Source organism: Oncorhynchus keta, chromosome 11, assembly GCF_023373465.1.
Source record: "Oncorhynchus keta strain PuntledgeMale-10-30-2019 chromosome 11, Oket_V2, whole genome shotgun sequence".
Taxonomy (NCBI): Eukaryota; Metazoa; Chordata; class Actinopteri; order Salmoniformes; family Salmonidae; genus Oncorhynchus; species Oncorhynchus keta.
The window spans coordinates 9,649,236-9,675,735 of record NC_068431.1 but is presented as its reverse complement, the minus strand read 5'-3'; the positions used below and the strand labels follow the sequence as shown (position 1 = coordinate 9,675,735).

General features: G+C 42.5%; 1 pseudogene; it reads right to left on the bottom strand.

Moving 5' to 3' along the window:
• Window positions 1-26,500, bottom strand: part of LOC118371115 (teneurin-2-like) — a 474,921-nt pseudogene that overhangs the window by 41,842 nt on the left and 406,579 nt on the right.

Below are 26,500 nucleotides of genomic sequence, written 5' to 3'. Positions count from 1 at the left end.
GATGTGTGTGGTACTTTTTGCCTCATTCTCAATTAAAAAAACAACATTTTTATTTACTTTACCTTTACGTAACTAGGCAAGTCAGAGAAGAACAAATTCTTATTTACAATGACGGCCTACCCCCGGCCAAACCCGGACGATGCTGGGCCAATTGTGCGCTGCCCTATGGGACTCCCAATCACGGCCGGTTGTGATACAGCCTGGAATCAAACCAGGGTCTGTAGTGACACCTCTAGCACTGAGATGCAGTGCCTTAGATCGCTGCGCCACTCAGGAGCCTACAAAGGAAGTTCTCCTTCAGAAATGGTGATCTGCACCCTTCTCCCCAGCACAGTGCCTGCCTGTCGTACTTTTAATCAAAACCAATGACACTGACATCAAAGTCAAACAGGACATCACTCACAACCCTGAGGGTGAATCCTCTGTGTTAATTCAGAACTGTCAAAACAAACACTTTCAACTATGCAAACTACTTTCAGACTTTGTAAACTTTTTCTGTCTGATCTTTCAGCTTCTATTTGGTGAAATAAAACAGACAGAGACAAACAGAGAGGGAGGGAGACTGATAAACACCCGACAGACAGATTAAGGAAGTGAGTAAGAAGTATGACAACATCTCCAATGAAGAAGGAGGATTTGTTTTGATGAACCTCAACAGCCAGCCTGCCAGGCATCCAGCCACACATTGAAATGGACTGGCTGTAAAGACTGTTAAAACCCCCTATCGTCCTCGGAGCATATTACCCTATTGCTCAGACCAGAGAGATTAAAGATGAAAGGCCTCCAGGGGCTGCATTGAGATACCTGGAAGCATAGCATGCGGACTCAATTGCCTGACATGCCACAGAGAAAGCCCTCTTTAAGATCGACATAGCTCTGGCCTCGGCACACTACTTAGCCGCTAAGCAAGGAAAAATAGTCACGGGTATCATTTTCATGTTAGATAACACTGCACTGACAGATTGAAAGGGGCTGGCTGGCTGCTTGGAGAGGAGCTGGCTGCTTGGAGAGGAGCTGGCTGCTTGGAGAGGAGCTGGCTGCTTGGAGAGGAGCTGGCTGCTTGGGGAGGAGCTGCTGCATGGAGAGGAGCTGGCTGCTTGGAGAGGAGCTGCTGCTTGGAGAGGAGCTGGCTGTTTGGAGAGGAGCTGGCTGCTTGGGGAGGAGCGGCTGCTTGGAGAGGAGCTGGCTGTTTGGAGAGGAGCTGGCTGCTTGGGGAGGAGCTGCTGCTTGGAGAGGAGCTGCTGCGTGGAGAGGAGCTGGCTGCTTGGAGAGGAGCTGCTGCTTGGAGAGGAGCTGGCTGTTTGGAGAGGAGCTGGCTGCTTGGGGAGGAGCTGCTGCATGGAGAGGAGCTGGCTGCTTGGAGAGGAGCTGGCTGCTTGGAGAGGAGCAGACTGCATCTCCGAGGCATCTTTGATCCTCTCACAAATGGTCACAGGAGGGGGGGGGGGGGCACTTAATCCTCCATCAGGGAGGGATGAGGAGGTAATATGGACATCCATCTCCGCAAACTCCAGGTCACTGATCCCCAATGCACTCTGGGGAGGAGGAGGTGAAGACGGCATCGATTCAACCAGCTTCTCCTCTCTCCCCAGCCTGCTCAACGCTAGCTCACACAGACAGAAGGATTCCATAATTGGGCCATTCAGGCCTGATAACACCAGACTCACAATCACACCTCTCTGATCCTGGAGCAACTCACTGGGAGGAAACCTCTAGGAGAAACCCAGGCAGGTGTCTGGCTGACTGCTGCTACTCCGGGAGAATCAAAGAGCTTGTCAATTGCCATACCTGAGAGATGCTGCTGTGCCTTACAAGTGGATATTTAGAGGAAATAAATATATATTTTTCCCTCGTCAGCAGTATAGTTTCACAAATACTGTAAGTACTGTTGATTCGAAATCAAATCATGAGTCATGTATGGGAATGTCATACCTTTTCTTTTCATAGGCAAATCTACTAAGTGGACACCGCATTCCTCAGCCTTCCTCCTGTGAACCTTCACCACTCACCTCCTTCGTTGTCCTTGTTGTCGGCACAGGAGATCTCCATGGCAACACTGCAGCCAGGTCCTCTCCAGCCAGTGTGGCAATCACAGTGCCAGCTGTTCTGACCCAGGCTGCATTGACCATTCCTGTTACACTGACCCGGACAACCATCTGAGAAAGAGAGAGGAGGTGGGGAGGAGGGGGGGGTAGGGAGGGGGAGAGGCAGGGAGGGAGGAGAGGGAGGGAGGGGGAGGGAAAGAGAAGGGGTAGGGAGAGAGGGATGGAGGGAGGGAGGGGGGAGAAGGGGGAGGGAGGGAGGGATGGATGGGGGAGGGAGGGAGGGAGAGAGGGGGTAGGGAGGGAAAGATGGAGGGAGGGAGGGGGGAGGGAGAGGGAGGGAGAGAAGGGGGAGGAAGGGATGGAGGGGGGAGGGAGGGAGAGAGGGAGAGAAGGGGGAGAGAGGAAAGAGAGGAGGGGTGGATGGGACCAGAGAAAAGGTCAGTAATTGTGATTTAGTGACAGAGTAACTTGCACCAGCTCACCAACTTTATATCTTTAGTCTCTGTCTGACGTTGCAGGACACAATAAGCGCTATAAAAAACACTATTGATTACATGGCAGGGGGATTGCATTTCATCATAACAAGCTATATACCCTAGCATCACAAAGGAGGGGTTTGGTGTGCGATAAATTGTTTTCTTCAATATCCATTCACAGCAAAGAGTATTCAATAAAAGAGAATAAGTTCACAGCCGATTAATTTGCGGTGGTTGATTTGCCTCTGGAGGCTGGCCCGGGGTGTAGTGCTGCCTCATGAGAGAATTTGATTAGGGGAAGCTGATGAGATTACAAGACACAGGGAGTGAGATCAACAGGAGAGATGCTTTACAGTATATCATTGACGACTGCAGTCGATGATATACACCCTCAGAAGATGTAATATTCTCCCAGGCTAGGTGAATGAAGAGGACATAATGAATGTGGCTGGGACATCTGTCTCAGTGGTGTAGGGTAGTCTGTACAGGAGACCAGAGGAATGGGATCAGGCTGTTGGGAGGTATTGGACTGTAAATCTACATAACTCACCCATGGTATTTAATGAATTACCATCTCCAAGGTCAAAAGGAGCAGTCCTCTCTCTGAGAGAGGCGATGAGAAACGTGAATCTATAAACTGCATTTAATAATCAGACACTTTCGTTCGAATGGATGAACATTTACGTTTTTTTTTTACTGAACAGACAAAAATCTCATTAAAGCGTATTAACCTTTTACTTTAAGCCAGCTTAACAACATGGCTGCCGTTCCTGATGAGGAGCACCACAGTCATTAGCATCCCAAGAGGGATGAGCACGCAGCTCCTCTGGTACGGCCCATCTATAAGTATTCCTACCTACGGCTGGGCAGATGCAGTTGAAAGGCCAAGACCATTAATATTCCTATGGAGAATGCTGCAGCAGAAATAGCAGCCTACTTAACATGGAGTAGAAATGCTAATGTGCACTGCTAGCTAACTGTGTGTTAGCGTTTACAACTATACGTAGCTAGACAGAGAGACGAGCGAACAGGTAGAGACACTCACGAACACATACAGACAGACCAAACCTTACACATGTTAGTCTTGTGTTTAACAATGTACAAGAGAAAACAACCAATGCACTGGGGACTGTTATGAAGGAGTGTACTAGCTGAATATCCCTATAGGAGGGATCAATGGAGATACTAGCGAATGGGAGTTAGCATTTGTATTTGTATTTATTTTGGATCCCAATTAGCTGTTGCCAAAGCAGCAGTTACTCTTCCTGGGGTCCAGCAAAATTAAGGCAGTTTATACAAAACATTCACAGATTTCACAACACACTGTGTGCCCTCAGACCCCTACTCCACCACTACCACATATCTACAGTACTAAATCCATGTGTGTGTATAGTTTGTAAGTTATTGTGTGTGTGTGTGCCAATGTTTGTGTTGCATTACACTACTGTAACTCTAAAACACCAACTACCACTAAGACATTGAGTACACACTTTTATTTTTTTTTTAACCTTTATTTAACTAGGCAAGTCAGTTAAGAACAAATTCTTATTTTCAATGATGGCCTAGGAACAGTGGGTTAACTGCCTGTTCAGGGGCAGAACGTCAGATTTGTACCTTGTCAGCTCGGGGGTTTGAACTTGCAACCTTCCAGTTACTAGTCCAACGCTCTAACCACTAGGATACCCTGCCGCCTCTACACTCTAACCACTAGGCTACCTACCTCCTCTACACTCTAAAAACTAGGCTACCCTGTACACACTTCACAATACTAAGGATGCCACTTCACTCCTCTACACAGCTCTATTTTAGGCCTGGGGAACTAATGAACAAATCAGACCACCACTTAGCCAAATACAATACCTTGTTCCAAGCTATCCTCAAAAGTTAGCATAAAAACAAAACCATTTCGGGGTTTGAGAAGATGTTTGTGTGTAGAGGAGGAAGTGGGGTTCTCAACACGGCGTGGTTCATCACAGGTAAAAGAGGAGTGAGATGGAGGTGACTGACATCAAGACCACCTGCATCTCGCTCATCTTTACCTGGGAAAAAAACCACACCATTTAATGCAACAGAGCGCAAAGTTGATTGCGTGTTTTTCTCACTGAAACAAACATGGCTGTCTTCAGACTGTAGTACTGCTCTTTATCAAGCCCCCCCGACTACAGATTTTCATACTCTATCAGAAAAGGGGAAAGGTTGGGGGAAAAGCCTCTATTTTTACTAATGCTCTCAGCTATAAGAGCATTTGGTTTTGGAGAATGTGTCTTTTGAGCATCATGTTATCATGTTATAATCAGTATAGCATGATGCTCAAAAGACCCATTCTCCAAAACCAAATGTCAGCCACCAATGCATCGTGTTATACTGTTTAAATGTCAGCCACCAGTACTGGCCATAACCCTGTATAGGCCACCAAAACACTGATCCACTTTCTTTACCGATTTCTCTGAACCATTGTCTATTGTCCTTGAGAACTATGATAAAATCATCGTGTTGGGCGATTTTAATATTCATGCTGGCAAAGAGACTGACTTCAAGGCCACTGAATTTATGAATCTCTTGAGCTCTATGGACTTTATCCAACATATTACTGGGCCCACCCATAACCGTGACCATACTCTGGACCTGGTTATTACCAAGGGGCTTTCTACTGGGCCCACCCATAACCGTGACCATACTCTGGACCTGGTTATTACCAAGTGGCTTTCTACTGGGCCCACCCATAACCGTGACCATACTCTGGACCTGGTTATTACCAAGTGGCTTTCTACTGGGCCCACCCATAACCGTGACCATACTCTGGACCTGGTTATTACCAAGTGGCTTTCTACTGGGCCCACCCATAACCGTGACCATACTCTGGACCTGGTTATTACCAAGGGGCTTTCTACTGGACCTGGTTATTACCAAGGGGCTTTCTATTGGACCTGGTTATTACCAAGGGGCTTTCTATTGGACCTGGTTATTACCAAGGGGCTTTCTACTGGACCTGGTTATTACCAAGGGGCTTTCTACTGGACCTGGTTATTACCAAGGGGCTTTCTACTGGACCAGGTTATTACCAAGGGGCTTTCTATTGGACCTGGTTATTACCAAGGGGCTTTCTACTGGACCTGGTTATTACCAAGGGGCTTTCTACTGGACCTGGTTATTACCAAGGGGTTTTCTATTGACATTTCCTCTATTGGGGCGGCAGGATAGCCCAGTGGTTAGAGTGTAGAGGAGGCAGGTAGCCTAGTGGTTAGAGTGTCGAGGAGGCAGGTAGCCTAGTGGTTAGAGTGTAGAGGAGGCAGGTAGCCTAGTGGTTAGAGCGTTGGACTAGTAATCAAAAGGTTGCAAGTTAAAATCCCCGAGCTGACAAGGTAAAAATCTGGAAAAAGTCATTGAAAATAAGAATTGGTTCTTAACTGACTCGGGCCGACTCTTTTTTTCTGTATATATCAATGATGTTGCTCTTGCTGCGGGCGATTCCCTGATCCACCTCTACGCAGACGACACCATTCTATATACTTCCGGCCCGTCCTTGGACACTGTGCTATCTAACCTCCAAACGAGCTTCAATGTCATACAACACTCCTTCCGTGGCCTCCAACTGCTCTTAAACGCTAGTAAAACCAAATGCATGCTTTTCAACCGTTCGCTGCCTGCACCCGCATGCCCGACTAGCAACACCACCCTGGATGGTTCCAACCTTGAATATGTGGACATCTATAAGTACCTAGGTGTCTGGCTAGACTGTAAACTCTCCTTCCAGACTCATATCAAACATCTCCAATCGAAAATCAAATCAAGAGTCGGCTTTCTATTCCGCAACAAAGCCTCCTTCACTCACGCCGCCAAACTTACCCTAGTAAAACTGACTATCCTACCGATCCTCGACTTTGGCGATGTCATCTACAAAATTGCTTCCAACACTCTACTCAGCAAACTGGATGCAGTCTATCACAGTGCCATCCGTTTTGTCACTAAAGCACCTTATACCACCCACCACTGCGACTTGTACGCTCTAGTCGGCTGGCCCTCGCTACATATTCGTCGCCAGACCCACTGGCTCCAGGTCATCTACAAGTCCATGCTCGGTAAAGCTCCGCCTTATCTCAGTTCACTGGTCACGATGGCAACACCCACCCGTAGCACACGCTCCAGCAGGTGTATCTCACTGATCATCCCTAAAGCCAACACCTCATTTGGCCGCCTTTCGTTCCAGTTCTCTGCTGCCTGTGACTGGAGCGAATTGCAAAAATCGCTGAAGTTGGAGTCTTTTATCTCCCTCACCAACTTCAAACATCTGCTATCTGAGCAGCTAACCGATCGCTGCAGCTGTACATAGCTTATCGGCAAATAGTCCACCCATTTTTACCTACCTCATCCCCATACTGTTTTTATTTATTTACTTTTCTGCTCTTTTGCACACCAATATCTCTACCTGTACATGACCATCTGATCATTTATCACTCCAGTGTTAATCTGCAAAATTGTAATTATTCGCCTACCTCATGCCTTTTACACACAATGTATATAGACTCCCCTTTTTTTCCCCTACTGTGTTATTGACTTGTTAATTGTTTACTCCATGTGTAACTCTGTGTTGTCTGCTCACACTGCTATTCTTTATCTTGGCCAGGTCGCAGTTGCAAATGAGAACTTGTTCTCAACTAGCCTACCTGGTTAAATAAAGGTGTTCTCAACTAGCCTACCTGGTTAAATAAAGGTGTTCTCAACTAGCCTACCTGGTTAAATAAAGGTGTTCTCAACTAGCCTACCTGGTTAAATAAAGGTGTTCTCAACTAACCTACCTGGTTATATAAAGGTGTTTTCAACTAGCCTACCTGGTTATATAAAGGTGTTCTCAACTAGCCTACCTGGTTAAATAAAGGTGTTCTCAACTAGCCTACCTGGTTAAATAAAGGTGTTTTCAACTAGCCTACCTGGTTATATAAAGGTGTTTTCAACTAGCCTACCTGGTTAAATAAAGGTGTTCTCAACTAACCTACCTGGTTATATAAAGGTGTTTTCAACTAGCCTACCTGGTTAAATAAAGGTGTTCTCAACTAGCCTACCTGGTTAAATAAAGGTGTTTTCAACTAGCCTACCTGGTTATATAAAGGTGTTTTCAACTAGCCTACCTGGTTAAATAAAGGTGTTCTCAACTAGCCTACCTGGTTGTATAAAGGTGTTCTCAACTAGCCTACCTGGTTAAATAAAGGTGTTCTCAACTAGCCTACCTGGTTAAATAAAGGTGTTTTCAACTAGCCTACCTGGTTAAATAAAGGTGTTCTCAACTAGCCTACCTGGTTAAATAAAGGTGAAAAAAAAGTTAAATAAAGGTGTTCTCAACTAGCCTACCTGGTTAAATAAAGATGTTCTCAACTAGCCTACCTGGTTAAATAAAGGTGTTTTCAACTAGCCTACCTGGTTAAATAAAGGTGTTCTCAACTAGCCTACCTGGTTAAATAAAGGTGTTCTCAACTAGCCTACCTGGTTATATAAAGGTGTTCTCAACTAGCCTACCTGGTTAAATAAAGGTGTTTTCAACTAGCCTACCTGGTTAAATAAAGGTGTTCTCAACTAGCCTACCTGGTTAAATAAAGGTGTTCTCAACTAGTCTACCTGGTTAAATAAAGGTGTTCTCAACTAGCCCACCTGGTTAAATAAAGGTGTTCTCAACTAGCCCACCTGGTTAGATAAAGGTGTTCTCAACTAGCCTACCTGGTTAAATAAAGGTGTTCTCAACTAGCCTACCTGGTTAAATAAAGGTGTTTTCAACTAGCCTACCTGGTTAAATAAAGGTGTTCTCAACTAGCCTACCTGGTTAAATAAAGTCAGTTAAGAACACATTCTTATTTTCAATGACGGCCTAGGAACAGTGGGTTGCCCCTGAACTGCCTGTTCAGGGGCAGAACGACAGATTTGTACCTTGTTCAGCTCGTGGGTTTGAACTCGCAACCTTCCGGTTACTAGTCCAACGCTCTAACCACTAGGCTACGCTGCCGCCCCTATGATGATGTGTGTCCAAGCCTACCACGCTACAGCACTATGAATTAGGTTTCCCTGGTTGACACAGACCTGCTAGGGAAAGTGATATCACAACTTAAGCGTTCTACATGCCTTCTCGATCCTATCCCCACAACCTTCTTCAAAACAGTTTTTTCAAATTTGCATATCTGAAGAAGTGTTAATCACTCACTTTTTCACCAGCACCTTCTCCACTGCACTAAAACCTTCTACGGTGAAGCCCCTTCTGAAGAAATGTATTATAGATTATTCAGCTCTTAGCAATTTTCAGCCAATCTCCAACCTTCTATCCTTAAGTACAATTCTGGAGAAATTGGATTTTAAACAGCTAAATGATTTTCTAAGTACCAACTGTAGTAAAATTCCAGTTTGGTTTTCGTGCCCACTACAGCACAGAGACAAGCCTTAGTTAGTGTGGTGAATGACTCTAGAGCCAACACAGATACCAAACAGCTTTCTACCCTTGTACTCTTGGATTCATACTGAACAAAAATATAAACGCAACATGCAACAATTTCTCTGATTTTATTGAGTTACAGTTCATATCAGTCAACTGAAATAAATTCATTAGGCCCTAATCTATGTATTTCACTTGACTGGGAAGTGGTGCAGACATGGGTGGGCCTGGGAGAGCATAGGCCCACCCAGGGGGGGCCTGGGAGAGCATAGGCCCAACCAGTGGGGAGCCATGGGTGGGCCTGGGAGAGCATAGGCCCACCCAGTGGGGAGCCATGGGTGGGCCTGGGAGAGCATAGGCCCACCCAGTGGGGAGCCATGGGTGGGCCTGGGAGGGCATAGGCCCACCCAGTGGGGAGCCATGGGTGGGCCTGGGAGGCATAGGCCCACCCAGTGGGGAGCCATGGGTGGGCCTGGGAGAGCATAGGCCCACCCAGTGGGGAGCCATGGGTGGGCCTGGGAGGGCATAGGCCCACCCAGTGGGGAGCCATGGGTGGGCCTGGGAGGGCATAGGCCCACCCAGTGGGGAGCCAAAGCCCAGCCAATTGATATGGGTTTTCCCCACAAAAGGGCTTTATTACAGACATAAATACTCCTCAGCACCACCTCAGATGAACCTGCAGGTGAAGAAGATGGATGTGGAGATCCTGGGCTGGTGTGGTTACACGTGGTCTGCGATTGTGAGGCCGGTTGGATGCACTGACAAATTCTCTGAAACAACGTTGGAGGTGGCTTATGGTAGAGAAATGAGCATTACATTCTCTGACAACAGCTATGGTGGACATTCCACCATTCAGCATGCCAATTGCACGCTCCCTCAAAACTTTAGACATCTGTGGTATTGTGTTGTGTGACAAAACTGCATATTTTAGAGTAGCCTTTTATTGTCCCCCCCCAGCACAAGGTGCACCTGTGTAATGATCATGCTGTTTAATCAGCTTCTTGATATGCCACACCTGTTAGGTGGATGGATTATCTTGGCAAAGGAGAAATGCTCACTAACAGGGATATAAACAAATTTGTGGTCAAAATTTGAGAGAAATAAGCTTTTTTGTGCGTATGGACATTTTCGGGGATCTTTTATTTCAACTCATGAAACGTGGGACCAACACTTCACACGTTGCGTTTATATATAATGTTCAGTGTACGTTTATATTTAATGTTCAGTATAAATGTATATTTAATGTTCAGTATACGTTTATATTTAATGTTCAGTGTACGTTTATATTTAATGTTCAGTATAAATTTATATTTAATGTTCAGTATAAATTTATATGTAATGTTCAGTGTACGTTTATATTTAATGTTCAGTATAAATTTATATTTAATGTTCAGTATAAATTTATATTTAATGTTCAGTATAAATTTATATGTAATGTTCAGTATAAATTTATATTTAATGTTCAGTATAAATTTATATGTAATGTTCAGTGTAAGTTTATATTTAATGTTCAGTATAAATTTATATTTAATGTTCAGTATACGTTTATATTTAATGTTCAGTATAAATTTATATTTAATGTTCAGTATAAATTTATATGTAATGTTCAGTATACGTTTATATTTAATGTTCAGTATAAATGTATATTTAATGTTCAGTATAAATTTATATGTAATGTTCAGTATACGTTTATATTTAATGTTCAGTATAAATTTATATTTAATGTTCAGTATAAATTTATATGTAATGTTCAGTATACGTTTATATTTAATGTTCAGTATAAATTTATATTTAATGTTCAGTATAAATTTATATGTAATGTTCAGTATACGTTTATATTTAATGTTCAGTATAAATTTATATTTAATGTTCAGTATAAATTTATATGTAATGTTCAGTATACGTTTATATTTAATGTTCAGTATAAATGTATATGTAATGTTCAGTGTAAGTTTATATTTAATGTTCAGTATAAATGTATATGTAATGTTCAGTATAAATGTATATGTAATGTTCAGTGTAAGTTTATATTTAATGTTCAGTATACGTTTATATTTAATGTTCAGTATCAATTTATATGTAATGTTCAGTATACGTTTATATTTAATGTTCAGTATAAATGTATATTTAATGTTCAGTATAAGTTTATATTTAATGTTCAGTGTACGTTTATATTTAATGTTCAGTGTAAGTTTATATTTAATGTTCAGTATAAGTTTATATTTAATGTTCAGTATAAATGTATATTTAATGTTCAGTATAAATGTATATGTAATGTTCAGTGTAAGTTTATATTTAATGTTCAGTATAAATTTATATGTAATGTTCAGTGTAAGTTTATATTTAATGTTCAGTATAAATGTATATGTAATGTTCAGTGTACGTTTATATTTAATGTTCAGTATAAGTTTATATTTAATGTTCAGTATACGTTTATATGTAATGTTCAGTATACGTTTATATTTAATGTTCAGTATACGTTTATATTTAATGTTCAGTGTAAGTTTATATTTAATGTTCAGTATAAGTGCTGCATTCGACACTGTTGACTATGATGTCTGCTGGATAGACTGGAGAGGTGGGTTGGTCTGTCAAGGTCCAGTTCTAAATGGGTTTAGGACCTATTTAACCGGTTCAGTTCTAAATGGGTTTAGGACCTATTTAACCGGTTCAGTTCTAAATGGGTTTAGGACCTATTTAACCGGTTCAGTTCTAAATGGGTTTAGGACCTATTTAACCGGTTCAGTTCTAAATGGGTTTAGGACCTATTTAACCGGTTCAGTTCTAAATGGGTTTAGGACCTATTTAACCGGTTCAGTTCTAAATGGGTTTAGGACCTATTTAACCGGTTCAGTTCTAAATGGGTTTAGGACCTATTTAACCGGTCCAGTTCTAAATGGGTTTAGGACCTATTTAACCGGTTCAGTTCTAAATGGGTTTAGGACCTATTTAACCGGTTCAGTTCTAAATGGGTTTAGGACCTATTTAACCGGTCCAGTTCTAAATGGGTTTAGGACCTATTTAACCGGTTCAGTTCTAAATGGGTTTAGGACCTATTTAACCGGTTCAGTTCTAAATGGGTTTAGGACCTATTTAACCGGTTCAGTTCTAAATGGGTTTAGGACCTATTTAACCGGACGGTTCAGTTCTAAATGGGTTTAGGACCTATTTAACCGGTCCAGTTCTAAATGGGTTTAGGACCTATTTAACCGGTTCAGTTCTAAATGGGTTTAGGACCTATTTAACCGGTTCAGTTCTAAATGGGTTTAGGACCTATTTAACCGGTTCAGTTCTAAATGGGTTTAGGACCTATTTAACCGGTTCAGTTCTAAATGGGTTTAGGACCTATTTAACCGGTTCAGTTCTAAATGGGTTTAGGACCTATTTAACCGGTCCAGTTCTAAATGGGTTTAGGACCTATTTAACCGGTCCAGTTCTAAATGGGTTTAGGACCTATTTAACCGGTCCAGTTCTAAATGGATTTAGGACCTATTTAACTGGTTCAGTTCTAAATGGGTTTAGGACCTATTTAACCGGTCCAGTTCTAAATGGGTTTAGGACCTATTTAACCGGTCCAGTTCTAAATGGGTTTAGGACCTATTTAACCGGTCCAGTTCTAAATGGGTTTAGGACCTATTTAACCGGTTCAGTTCTAAATGGGTTTAGGACCTATTTAACCGGTCCAGTTCTAAATGGGTTTAAGACCTATTTAACCGGTCCAGTTCTAAATGGGTTTAGGACCTATTTAACCGATCCAGTTCTAAATGGGTTTAGGACCTATTTAACCGGTTCAGTTCTAAATGGGTTTAGGACCTATTTAACCGGTTCAGTTCTAAATGGGTTTAGGACCTATTTAACCGGTTCAGTTCTAAATGGGTTTAGGACCTATTTAACCGGTTCAGTTCTAAATGGGTTTAGGACCTATTTAACCGGTTCAGTTCTAAATGGGTTTAGGACCTATTTAACCGGTTCAGTTCTAAATGGGTTTAGGACCTATTTAACCGGTTCAGTTCTAAATGGGTTTAGGACCTATTTAACCGGTTCAGTTCTAAATGGGTTTAGGACCTATTTAACCGGTTCAGTTCTAAATGGGTTTAGGACCTATTTAACCGGTCCAGTTCTAAATGGGTTTAGGACCTATTTAACCGGTCCAGTTCTAAATGGGTTTAGGACCTATTTAACCGGTCCAGTTCTAAATGGATTTAGGACCTATTTAACCGGTTCAGTTCTAAATGGGTTTAGGACCTATTTAACCGGTTCAGTTCTAAATGGGTTTAGGACCTATTTAACCGGTTCAGTTCTAAATGGGTTTAGGACCTATTTAACCGGTCCAGTTCTAAATGGGTTTAGGACCTATTTAACCGGTCCAGTTCTAAATGGGTTTAGGACCTATTTAACCGGTTCAGTTATAAATGGGTTTAGGACCTATTTAACCGGTCCAGTTCTAAATGGGTTTAGGACCTATTTAACCAGTCCAGTTCTAAATGGGTTTAGGACCTATTTAACCGGTTCAGTTCTAAATGGGTTTAGGACCTATTTAACCGGTCCAGAGAGTTATTTTGTCACCCTTGGTGTGCATAACTCAAGAGAAAATAGATATCACATGGTTCCACATGCTGCAGGGTACTGACCAAGACCAGACAGAGAGCACACATCACACCGGTTTTAGGGTCTCTGTACTGTAAAACATACAGAATACTGCAGGGTACTGACCAAGACCAGACAGAGAGCACACATCACACCGGTTTTAGGGTCTCTGTACTGTAAAACATACAGAATACTGCAGGGTACTGACCAAGACCAGACAGAGAGCACACATCACACCGGTTTTAGGGTCTCTGTACTGTAAAACATACAGAATACTGCAGGGTACTGACCAAGACCAGACAGAGAGCACACATTACACCGGTTTTAGGGTCTCTGTACTGTAAAACATACAGAATACTGCAGGGTACTGACCAAGACCAGACAGAGAGCACACATCACACCGGTTTTAAGGTCTCTGTACTGGCTGCCTGTGAGTTCTATTGGTTTTTAAATCAATCCACGACTGTGCACCCCTAAACACGCCAGACATCCTTTTTGACTTCCTATCCCCCCAGCCTCTGGAATAGCCTGCCACAGAATCTGGTTAGGGCCGAAACTGTGGACATGAGAGGGAGGTGATTCTCAACATGACGTGGTTCATCACAGTAAAGTGAAGAGGTTGACGAAACTCCTTCTTCACACTCAACTCTCTCAACACCCAATTAAAGAGGGACATAGAATGAACAGAGAATGGGAGCTAACACACAGCGCCAGCCTTTTCACATGGCTCTAACAACACACAGCCCACAGTGGAGCCCCAGGGAGATGTTTTTCTCATCAGATGGGAGGAAAATAACAGAGAGGAAATTAAAGCCCTTGGGGGGTGAATGAGGAGGCAGAGTGTCTGTCCCTATTTGTTGGCTCCCAGGAAGGCTGAGTGTGTCTTAGGGAATACTGAGAGGCCTGCTGCCCAGACTACTCTACTGGAGAGTGGGTGACTAGCATTGTTGGCTCAACCCCCCAAGTGTTGTGAGCTGAAACTCTAATTTCGCAAGCATTCTGTGCAACTTCTGATTACACGTGTAACTGTGAACACTTGACCCACTTTAAGTTACAGTTTCAGACAGTGGGCAAAAGGCTATTGTGGCTATTTGAGCATTATGTAGTCGTATCAGAGTGGCCTATCAACCAACCCAATGGTGAAAATGCTGCACAATACCTGCTCTTTCCACGACACAGACTGACCAGATGAATCCAGAGGAAAGCTATGATCCCTTATTGATGTCACTTGTTAAATCCCCTTCAATGGGGTGTAGATGAAGGGGAGGAGACAGGAGGAGACGGGGTTAAAGAAGGATGTTTAAGCCTGGAGACAATTGAGACATGGATTGTGTGTGTGTGCCATTCAAGAGGGTGAATGGGAAAAACAAAATATTTAAGTGCCTTTGAACAGGGTATGGTAGAAGGTACCTGGTGCATCGGTTTGACTGTGTCAAGAACTGCAACGCTGCTGGGTTTTTCACGCTCAACAGTTTTCTGTTTGTATCAAGAACGGTCCACCACCCAAAGGACATCGAGTCAGCATCCAGCATTGGAGTCAGAATGGACCAGCATCCAGCATTGGAGTCAGAATGGACCAGCATCCAGCATTGGAGTCAGAATGGACCAGCATCCAGCATTGGAGTCAACATGGACCAGCATCCAGCATTGGAGTCAACATGGACCAGCATCCAGCATTGGAGTCAACATGGACCAGCATCCAGCATTGGAGTCAACATGGACCAGCATCCAGCATTGGAGTCAACATGGACCAGCATCCAGCATTGGAGTCAACATGGACCAGCATCCAGCATTGGAGTCAACATGGACCAGCATCCAGCATTGGAGTCAACATGGGCCAGCATCCAGCATTGGAGTCAACATGGACCAGCATCCAGCATTGGAGTCAACATGGACCAGCATCCAGCATTGGAGTCAACATGGACCAGCATCCAGCATTGGAGTCAACATGGACCAGCATCCAGCATTGGAGTCAACATGGACCAGCATCCAGCATTGGAGTCAACATGGACCAGCATCCAGCATTGGAGTCAAATGGACCAGCATCCAGCATTGGAGTCAACATGGACCAGCATCCAGCATTGGAGTCAGAATGGGCCAGCATCCAGCATTGGAGTCAGCATGGACCAGCATCCAGCATTGGAGTCAACATGGACCAGCATCCAGCATTGGAGTCAACATGGACCAGCATCCAGCATTGAGTCAACATGGACCAGCTGTTTGGAGTCAACATGGACCAGGCATTGAAAATGGACCAGCATCCAGCATTGGAGTCAACATGGACCAGCATCCAGCATTGTCCACTCATGGACCAGCATCCAGCATTGTTGTCAACATGGACCAGCATCCAGCATTGCCTCAGAATGGACCAGCATCCAGCATGTGGTGAATGGACCAGCATCCAGCATTGGAGGCAACATGGGCCAGCATCCAGCATTGGAGTCAACATGGACCAGCATCCAGCATTGGAGTCAGAATGGACCAGCATCCAGCATTGGAGTCAACATGGACCAGCATCCCTGTGGAACCCTTTCAACACCTTATAGAGAGAGTCCCATGCCCTGACGAATTGAGGCTGTTCTGAGGGAAAAGGGGGGTGCAACTCAATATTAGGAAGGTGTTCCTAATGTTTTGTCCACTCAGTGTAGATAGCTGTTGTCTACCATGATATTGCCTACAAAAGCCAATATGTGGTGTTAACGGCTTGACATTGTAGGACTGATGTTTTACTGGTCTGAAAGCTCAAATCCCTTTTCAACAAATGTGCACACATGGCTACACGGTGGCTACACGGTGACTACACGGCTACACGGCAGCTACACGGCGACTACACAGCGGCTACATGGCTACACAGCGGCTACATGGCTACACGGCGGCTACATGGCTACACGGCGACTACATGGCGACTACACGGCGACTACACAGCGGCTACATGGCTACACGGCGGCTACATGGCTACACGGCGGCTACATGGCTACACGGCGACTACACGGCGACTACACAGCGGCTGCACGGCAGCTACATGGCTACACGGCGACTACACGGCGACTACACGGCGGCTACACAGCGGCTACATGGCTACACAGCGGCTACACGGCAGCTACACGGCGACTGCACACTACATGGCTACACGGCGGCTACACGGCGGCTACACATCGGCTACATGGCTACACGGCGGCTGCACAGTGGCTACATGGCGACACGGCGGCTACATGCGGCTACATGGCGCGGCTACACATTTACATTTACATTTAAGTCATTTAGCAGACGCTCTTATCAGAGCGACTTACAAATTCACCTTATGCATTCACCTTATGATCTGCAGTGGAACAGCCACACAATAGTGCGGCTACACAGCGGCTACATGGCTACACAGCGGCTACACGGCTACACGGCGACTACACAGCGGCTACATGCGCTACACGGCGACTACACGGCGACTCAGCGGCTACATGCGGCTACACTGCGGCTACACGGCGACTACACGGCGGCTACACAGCGGCTACATGGCTACACGGCGACTGCACAGCGGCTACATGCGGCTACACGGCGGCTACACGGCGGCTACACGGCGACGGCTACACGGCGGCTACACGGCGACTGCTCAGCGGCTACATGCGGCTACACGGCGGATGCACAGCCGGCTACATGGCGGCTGCACAGTGGCTACATGGCTACACGGCGGCTGCACAGCGGCTACATGCGGCTACACGGCTACATGCGGCTACACAGCGGCTACATGGTGGCTACACGGCTACACGGCGGCTACAGGCGGCTGCACAGTGGCTACATGGCTACATGGCGGCTACAGGCGGCTGCACAGTGGCTACATGGCTACACGGCGGCTACAGGCGGCTACATGCCGGCTACACGGCGGCTGCACAGCGGCTACATGCGGCTACACGGCGGCTACAGGCGGCTACACAGCGGCTACACGGCGGCTACAGGCGGCTACATGCCGGCTACACGGTGGCTGCACAGCGGCTAAATGCTGCGACACGGCTACACGGCGGCTACAGGCGGCTACACTGCGGCTCTGCTTTGTGATTTCAAATGCGTATCCAAGCTACTTTCCGACTGCGGGGGACGGAAAAAAGGATTGTGCCACTGAAATAGAACAAGGCCCCTTCTCACCGGGCCAACAACAAATCACCAACTTAGTCTAGAAGTTATATCTGGTTTTGTTGCATATGAAAATGAATGTTATTATGTTGATTGAATCCAAATTACAATAGTAGAGGGGAAAATGGTATCTGTTTAAAGCCAGGAAAGATGGTGTACTGTACATTTTTAGTGAAGCTCAATCTTGTGCTGGCAATTCTTAATGCGCTCATCTTAGAGGGAACATTGGTGACTAGGATGGGAGGCTGGAGATGGATGTGGAGATGTGGCTGGGTACTTTGACTATAGATTACACATTTTCCCTCTAGTGGAGGAACCCAATCCAGATGAATAGGAGAGCTTCTTAATGACGTGGTGGATAGGAGCAGGAAAGGAGGACATTCATCCGAATTGGTGGATGTATCTGCCGCTGAGAGAGATAATGGTCTTTATATAGTCAGTGAAAAAGAGCTACATCGTGGAAGGACAGACATGGGACAGGATCAGGTACTGACACTATTGCCTCATAACGTAAGGCTTAGGGAACAAACACGATGTATCTTTTAAACATGTGGGTGACAGTTCCTCTGTTCGGCTGAGAGTTACTACAGAGGGAGGATAGAGGCAGGGTACTACTGTGTGTGTTAGTATGTTAGCGTGCCACGGTGTCGGCTGATAGGCCGGATGCATACCGATGGTGCAGTGCTCTCCGTTCCAGCCCTGTTGGCACTGGCACTTTCCGTCCCGGCAGGTCCCGTGCTTTACACACAACGGGTTGCAGACACGCTGGTCACATCCGGCGCCGGTCCAGCCCTCATCACAGCGACACACTCCGCCAAAACACACGCCGTGAGCGCCACAGTCCGACGAGCAAACCTCTGTGGAGGCACACGAGAACAGTAAAAAGACAGTGGATCAGCATACTAGATGAACAGAGAGAAAGGGTTTTCACAGAGGAGCTGCGGTCATGGTGTGGGATGAAATAGAGGGAAAGGGTTTTCACAGAGGAGCTGCGGTCATGGTGTGGGATGAAATAGAGGGAAAGGGTTTTCACAGAGGAGCTGCGGTCATGGTGTGGGATGAAATAGAGGGAAAGGGTTTTCACAGAGGAGCTGCGGTCATGGTGTGGGATGAAATAGAGGGAAAGGGTTTTCACAGAGGAGCTGTGGTCATGGTGATGAAATAGAGGGAAAGGGTTTTCACAGAGGGCTGTGGTCATGGTGTGGGATGAAATAGAGGGAAAGGGTTTTCACAGAGGAGCTGCGGTCATGGTGTGGGATGAAATAGAGGGAAAGGGTTTTCACAGAGGAGCTGCGGTCATGGTGTGGGATGAAATAGAGGGAAAGGGTTTTCACAGAGGAGCTGTGGTCATGGTGTGGGATGAAATAGAGGGAAAGGGTTTTCACAGAGGAGCTGTGGTCATGGTGTGGGATGAAATAGAGGGAAAGGGTTTTCACAGAGGAGCTGTGGTCATGGTGTGGGATGAAATAGAGGGAAAGGGTTTTCACAGAGGAGCTGTGTTCATGGTGTGGGGGATGAATGGGTTTTCACAGAGGAGCTGTGGTCATGGTGTGGGATGAAATAGAGAGGAGCTGTGGTCATGGTGTGGGATGAAATAGAGGGAAAGGGTTTTCACAGAGGAGCTGTGGTCATGTGTTCATGGTGTGGGATGAAAAATAGAGGGAAAGGGTTTTCACAGAGGAGCTGTGGCCATGATGTGGGATGAAATAGAGGGAAAGGGTTTTCACAGAGGAGCTGCGGTCATGGTGTGGGATGAAATAGAGGGAAAGGGTTTTCACAGAGGGGCTGTGGTCATGGTGTGGGATGAAATAGAGAGAAAGGGTTTTCACAGAGGAGCTGCGGTCATGGTGTGGGATGAAATAGAGGGAAAGGGTTTTCACAGAGGAGCTGTGGTCATGGTGTGGGATGAAATAGAGGGAAAGGGTTTTCACAGAGGAGCAGCGGTCATGGTGTGGGATGAAATAGAGGGAAAGGGTTTACACTACCATTACAGTATACAGTATATACACTACAGTTACAGTATATACACTACCATTACAGTATACAGTATGTACACTACCGTTACAGTATATACACTACTGTTACAGTATATACACTACAGTTACAGTATATACACTACCATTACAGTATACAGTATATACACTACTGTTACAGTATACAGTATATACACTACCGTTACAGTATACAGTATATACACTACAGTTACAGTATATACACTACCGTTACAGTATACAGTATATACACTACTGTTACAGTATACAGTATATACACTACCGTTACAGTATACAGTATATACACTACCGTTACAGTATATACACTACCGTTACAGTATACAGTATATACACTACTGTTACAGTATACAGTATATACACTACCGTTACAGTATACAGTATATACACTACTGTTACAGTATACAGTATATACACTACCGTTACAGTATACAGTATATACACTACTGTTACAGTATACAGTATATACACTACTGTTACAGTATACAGTATATACACTACTGTTACAGTATACAGTATATACACTACTGTTACAGTATACAGTATATACACTACTGTTACAGTATACAGTATATACACTACCGTTACAGTATACAGTATATACACTACTGTTACAGTATATACACTACCGTTACAGTATACAGTATATACACTACTGTTACAGTATACAGTATATACACTACCGTTACAGTATACAGTATATACACTACCGTTACAGTATACAGTATGTACACTACCGTTACAGTATACAGTATGTACACTACCGTTACAGTATATACACTACCGTTACAGTATACAGTATGTACACTACCGTTACAGTATACAGTATATACACTACCGTTACAGTATACAGTATATACACTACCGTTACAGTATACAGTATGTACACTACTGTTACAGTATACAGTATATACACTACCGTTACAGTATACAGTATATACACTACTGTTACAGTATACAGTATATACACTACCGTTACAGTATACAGTATATACACTACCGTTACAGTATATACACTACCGTTACAGTATACAGTATGTACACTACCATTACAGTATACAGTATATACACTACCGTTACAGTATACAGTATATACACTACCGTTACAGTATACAGTATGTACACTACCGTTACAGTATACAGTATATACACTACCGTTACAGTATACAGTATGTACACTACCGTTACAGTATACAGTATATACACTACCGTTACAGTATATACACTACCGTTACAGTATACAGTATATACACTACCGTTACAGTATATACACTACCGTTACAGTATACAGTATGTACACTACCGTTACAGTATACAGTATATACACTACCGTTACAGTATACAGTATATACACTACCATTACAGTATACAGTATATACACTACCGTTACAGTATACAGTATATACACTACCGTTACAGTATACAGTATATACACTACCGTTACAGTATACAGTATATACACTACCGTTACAGTATACAGTATATACACTACCATTACAGTATACAGTATATACACTACCGTTACAGTATATCCACTACCGTTACAGTATACAGTATGTACACTACCGTTACAGTATATACACTACCGTTACAGTATACAGTATATACACTACCGTTACAGTATACAGTATATACACTACCGTTACAGTATACACTACCGTATATACACTACTGTTACAGTATACAGTATATACACTACTGTTACAGTAAACAGTATATACACTACCGTTACAGTATACAGTATGTACACTACCGTTACAGTATACAGTATACACTACTGTTACAGTATACAGTATTTACACTACCGTTACAGTATACAGTATATACACTACCGTTACAGTATACAGTATATACACTACCGTTACAGTATACAGTATACAGTATATACACTACCATTACAGTATACAGTATATACACTACTGTTACAGTATATACACTACCGTTACAGTATACAGTATATACACTACCGTTACAGTATATACACTACCGTTACAGTATACAGTATATACACTACCATTACAGTATACAGTATATACACTACAGTATACAGTATATACACTACCATTACAGTATACAGTATGTACACTACCGTTACAGTATATACACTACCGTTACAGTATATACACTACCGTTACAGTATACAGTATGTACACTACCGTTACAGTATACAGTATGTACACTACCGTTACAGTATACAGTATGTACACTACCGTTACAGTATACAGTATATACACTACCGTTACAGTATATACACTACCGTTACAGTATATACACTACCGTTACAGTATACAGTATGTACACTACCGTTACAGTATACAGTATGTACACTACCGTTACAGTATACAGTATATACACTACCGTTACAGTATATACACTACCGTTACAGTATACAGTATATACACTACCGTTACAGTATACAGTATATACACTACCGTTACAGTATATACACTACCGTTACAGTATACAGTATGTACACTACCGTTACAGTATATACACTACCGTTACAGTATACAGTATATACACTACCGTTACAGTATACAGTATGTACACTACCGTTACAGTATACAGTATATACACTACCGTTACAGTATACAGTATATACACTACCGTTACAGTATATACACTACCGTTACAGTATACAGTATATACACTACCGTTACAGTATACAGTATATACACTACCGTTACAGTATACAGTATATACACTACCGTTACAGTATACAGTATATACACTACCGTTACAGTATACAGTATATACACTACCGTTACAGTATACAGTATATACACTACCGTTACAGTATACAGTATATACACTACTGTTACAGTATACAGTATATACACTACTGTTACAGTATACAGTATATACACTACCGTTACAGTATATACACTACCGTTACAGTATACAGTATATACACTACTGTTACAGTATACAGTATATACACTACTGTTACAGTATACAGTATATACACTACCGTTACAGTATATACACTACCGTTACAGTATACAGTATATACACTACCGTTACAGTATACAGTATATACACTACCGTTACAGTATACAGTATATACACTACCATTACAGTATACAGTATATACACTACCGTTACAGTATACAGTATATACACTACCGTTACAGTATACAGTATGTACACTACCGTTACAGTATACAGTATATACACTACCGTTACAGTATACAGTATGTACACTACCGTTACAGTATACAGTATGTACACTACCGTTACAGTATACAGTATATACACTACCGTTACAGTATACAGTATATACACTACCGTTACAGTATACAGTATGTACACTACCGTTACAGTATATACACTACTGTTACAGTATATACACTACCGTTACAGTATATACACTACCGTTACAGTATACAGTATATACACTACCGTTACAGTATACAGTATATACACTACCGTTACAGTATACAGTATATACACTACCGTTACAGTATACAGTATGTACACTACCGTTACAGTATACAGTATATACACTACCGTATACACTACCGTTACAGTATACAGTATATACACTACTGTTACAGTATACAGTATATACACTACTGTTACAGTATACAGTATTACACTACCGTTACAGTATACAGTATATACACTACCGTTACAGTATACAGTATTACACTACCATTACAGTATACAGTATATACACTACCGTTACAGTATACAGTATTTACACTACCGTTACAGTATACAGTATATACACTACCGTTACAGTATACAGTATGTACACTACCGTTACAGTATACAGTATATACACTACTGTTACAGTTACAGTATACAGTATATACACTACCGTTACAGTATACAGTATGTACACTACTGTTACAGTATACAGTATATACACTACTGTTACAGTATACAGTATGTACAGTATATACACTACCGTTACAGTATACAGTATATACACTACCGTTACAGTATATACACTATACACTATACTGTATATACACTACCGTACAGTATATACACTACTGTTACAGTATACAGTATATACACTACCGTTACAGTATACAGTATATACACTACCATTACAGTATACAGTATGTACACTACAGTTACAGTATATACACTACCGTTACAGTATACAGTATATACACTACCGTTACAGTATACAGTATTTACACTACCGTTACAGTATACAGTATATACACTACCATTACAGTATACAGTATATACACTACCGTTACAGTATACAGTATGTACACTACCGTTACAGTATACAGTATATACACTACAGTATACAGTATATACACTACCGTTACAGTATACAGTATGTACACTACCGTTACAGTATACAGTATATACACTACCGTTAGTATATACAGTTTACAGTATATATGTACACTACTGTTACAGTATACAGTATATACACTACCGTTACAGTATACAGTATTTACACTACTGTTACAGTATACAGTATATACACTACCGTTACAGTATATACATACAGTATATATATACACTACCGTTACAGTATACAGTATGTACACTACCGTTACAGTATATACACTACCGTTACAGTATACAGTATATACACTACTGTTACAGTATACAGTATATACACTACCGTTACAGTATACAGTATATACACTACTGTTACAGTATATACACTACCGTACAGTATATACACTACCGTTACAGTATACAGTATATACACTACCGTTACAGTATATACACTACCGTTACAGTATACAGTATATACACTACCGTTACAGTATATACAGTATTTACACTATACAGTATATACAGTATACAGTATATACACTACCGTTACAGTATACAGTATGTACACTACTGTTACAGTATACAGTATTTACACTACCGTTACAGTATATACACTACCGTTACAGTATACAGTATGTACACTACTGTTCAAAAGTTTGGGGTCACTTAGAAATGTCCTTGTTTTTGAAAAAACAACATTTTTTGTTCATTAAAATAACATCAAATTGATCAGAAATACAGTGTATTTTTATTTTATGTTTTATTTATTTCAACTTTATTTAACCAGGTAGGCTAGTTGAGAACACCTTTATTTAACCAGGTAGGCTAGTTGAGAACACCTTTATTTAACCAAAGTAATCCTTCTCACCCCCGCCCCCCTTAAAAGATTTAGATGCACTATTGTAAAGTGGCTGTTCCACTCGATGTCATAAGGTGAATGCACCAATTTGTAAGTCGCTCTGGATAAGAGCGTCTGCTAAATGACTTAAATGTAAATGTAAAAAGGTAGGCTAGTTGAGAACACCTTTATTTAACCAGGTAGGCTAGTTGAAAACACCTTTATTTAACCAGGTAGGCTAGTTGAGAACACCTTTATTTAACCAGGTAGGCTAGTTGAGAACACCTTTATTTAACCAGGTAGGCTTGTTGAGAACAACTTTATTTAACCAGGTAGGCTAGTTGAGAACACCTTTATTTAACCAGGTAGGCTAGTTGAAAACACCTTTATTTAACCAGGTAGGCTAGTTGAGAACACCTTTATTTAACCAGGTAGGCTAGTTGAGAACAACTTTATTTAACCAGGTAGGCTAGTTGAAAACAACTTTATTTAACCAGGTAGGCTAGTTGAGAACACCTTTATTTAACCAGGTAGGCTAGTTGAGAACACCTTTATTTAACCAGGTAGGCTAGTTGAGAACAACTTTATTTAACCAGGTAGGCTAGTTGAGAACAACTTTATTTAACCAGGTAGGCTAGTTGAAAACAACTTTATTTAACCAGGTAGGCTAGTTGAGAACACCTTTATTTAACCAGGTAGGCTAGTTGAGAACCAGGTAGGCTAGTTGAGAACAACTTTATTTAACCAGGTAGGCTAGTTGAGAACACCTTTATTTAACCAGGTAGGCTAGTTGAGAACACCTTTATTTAACCAGGTGGGCTAGTTGAGAACACCTTTATTTAACCAGGTAGGCTCGTTGAGAACACCTTTATTTAACCAGGTAGGCTAGTTGAAAACACCTTTATTTAACCAGGTAGGCTAGTTGAAAACAAGTTCTCATTTGCAACTGCAACCTGGCCAAGATAAAGCATAGCAGTTTGACACAAACACCAATACAGAGTTACACATGGAATGAACAAAACATACAGTCAATAAAAGTAGAACAAAATAAAACAAAGTCTATATACAGTGAGTGAAAATAAGGTCACATAAGGGAGTTAAGGCAATAAATTGGCCAATGTGTGGACATTGTTAATGTTGTAAATTACTATTGGAGCTGGAAACAGCTGATTTTTATGGAATTTATATACAGAGGCCCATTATCAGCAACCATCACTCCTGTGTTCCAATGGCACTTTGTGTTAGCTAATCCAAATGTATTATTTTAAAAAGCAAATTGATCATTAAAAAACCCTTTTGCAATTATGTTAGCACAGCTGAAAACTGTTATTCTGATTAAAGAAGCAATAAAACTGGCCTTCTTTAGACTAGTTGAGTATCTGGAATATCAGCATTTTGTGGGTTCGATTACAGGCTCAAAATGGCTAGAAACAAATAACTTTCTTCTGAAACTCGTCAGTCTAATCTTGTTCTGAGAAATGAAGGCTATTCCATGGGAGAAATTGCCAAGAAACTGAAGATCTTGTACAATGCTGTGTACTACTCCCTTCACAGAACAGGGCAAACTGTCTCTAACCAGAATAGAAAGAGGAGTGGGAGGCCCAGGTGAACAACTGAGCAAGAGGACAAGTACATTAGAGAGTCTAGTTTGAGAAACAGACGTCTCACAAATCCTCAACTGGCAGCTTCATTAAATAGTACCCGCAAAACACCAGTCTCAACGTCAACAGTGAAGAGGCGACTCCGGGATGCTGGCC